Raw genomic sequence first — 1,879 nt, 5'->3', positions numbered from 1 at the left:
GCTACACTTTCCTGCAAAAAAAAGGAATATAATTCATTTTTCCAGGTTCTACAATTGAGAGATCCCTTCGGAAATCCTTGAAACCTAGTCGGTTTAAAATATCCAAACACTAAATGCATAATCAATTTATTGTCCGAACAAGGAAGATGGAGGAAACTGGAAATCTTCAACTGTTGCACCTTTCTGCAAGAGAAAGCGAAAGAGGTTTCAAATCATAATGAGACAGATCTGCTCATGTTTCCAGGATCTAGAATTGAGAAATCCCTTCGGAGATCCTTGAAATTCCCAAACACTAAATGCATAATCAATTTATAGTGCGAACAGGAATGTTGAGGAAACTGAAAATCTTGTACTGCTGCACCTTTCTGCACGAGGAAGCGAAATATATTTCAGATCATAATGAGACAGATCTGCTCCTGCTACACTTTCCTACAAAAAGAAAGGAATATAATTAATTTTTCCAGGATCTAGAGTTGAGAGATCCCTTCGGAGATCCTTGAAATTCCCAAACACTAAATGCATAATCAATTTATAGTCCGAACAGGGAAGATGGAGGAAACTGAAAATCTTCTACTGTTGCACCTTTTTGCACGAGAAAGCGAAAGAGGTTTCAGATCATCTAGTGTTGAGAGATCCCTTCGGAGATCCCACCTATTCTGTTTGAAATTTCCAAACACTAAATGCCTTTTGAATTTATAGTCCGAACAGGGAAAATGGAGAAATCTGTAAATCTTCCACTGTTGCATTTTTCAACAGGAGGAAGCGAAAAAGATTTCAGATCATCGTGAGACTGGTCTGCTCCTGCTACACTTTCCTGCAAAAAGAAATAAATCGAATTCATGTTTCCAGGATCTAGAGCTGAGAGATCCCTTCGGAGATCCTTGAAACCTATTCTATTTGAAATTTCCAAACACTAAATGCATAATCAATTTATAGACCGAACAGGGAAGATGAAGGAAACTGCAAATATTCTACTTTTGCACCTTTCTGCACGAGGAAGTGAAAAAGATTTCAGATCATAATGAGACAGATCTCCTTCTGCTACACTTTCCTTCAAAAAGAAAGGAATCTAATTCATGTTTCCGGGATCTAAAGTTGAGAGATCCCTTCGGAGATCCTTGAAATTCAAAAACACCAAATGCATAATCAATTTATAGTCCGAACAGGGAAGATGGAGGAAACTGCAAATCTTCTACTGTTGCACCTTTTTGCACGAGAAAGCGAAAGAGGTTTCAGATCATAATGAGACTTCAGGAATATAATTCATTTTTCCAGGATCTAGTGTTGAGAGATCCATTCGGAGATCCCACCTATTCTGTTTGAAATTTCCAAACACTAAATTCATTATGAATTAATAGTGCAAACAGGAATGTTGAGGAAAGTGGAAATCTTCTACTATTGCACCTTTCAGCATGAGGAAGCGAAAAAGATTTCAGATCATTATAAGACTGATCTGCTCCTGCTACACTTTCCTGCAAAAAGAAAGGAATCTTATTCATTTTTCCAGGATCTAGAGTTTAAAGATTCCATCTGAGAACCCTCTTATTCTGTTTGAAATTTCCAAACACTAAATACCTTTTGAATTTATAGTCCGAACAGGGAAGATGAAGGAAACTGCAAATCTTCTACTGTTGCACCTTTTTGCACGAGGAGGCGAAAGATATTTCAGATCATAATGAGACAGATCTGTTCCTGCTGCACTTTACAGCAAAAAAAAAAGGATTATAATTCATTTTTCCGGGATCTAGAGTTGAGAGATCCATTCGGAGATCCCTCTGATTCTGTTTGAAATTTCCAAACACTAAATGCCTTTTGAATTTATAGTCCGAACAGGGAAGATGGAGAAAACTGCAAATTTTCTACTGTTGAATTTTTCAAC

Source organism: Calliphora vicina, chromosome 5, assembly GCF_958450345.1.
Source record: "Calliphora vicina chromosome 5, idCalVici1.1, whole genome shotgun sequence".
In the NCBI taxonomy this organism is placed as follows: domain Eukaryota; kingdom Metazoa; phylum Arthropoda; class Insecta; order Diptera; family Calliphoridae; genus Calliphora; species Calliphora vicina.
The sequence above is the reverse complement of the archived record's forward strand: the minus strand, read 5'-3'. Positions refer to the sequence as shown.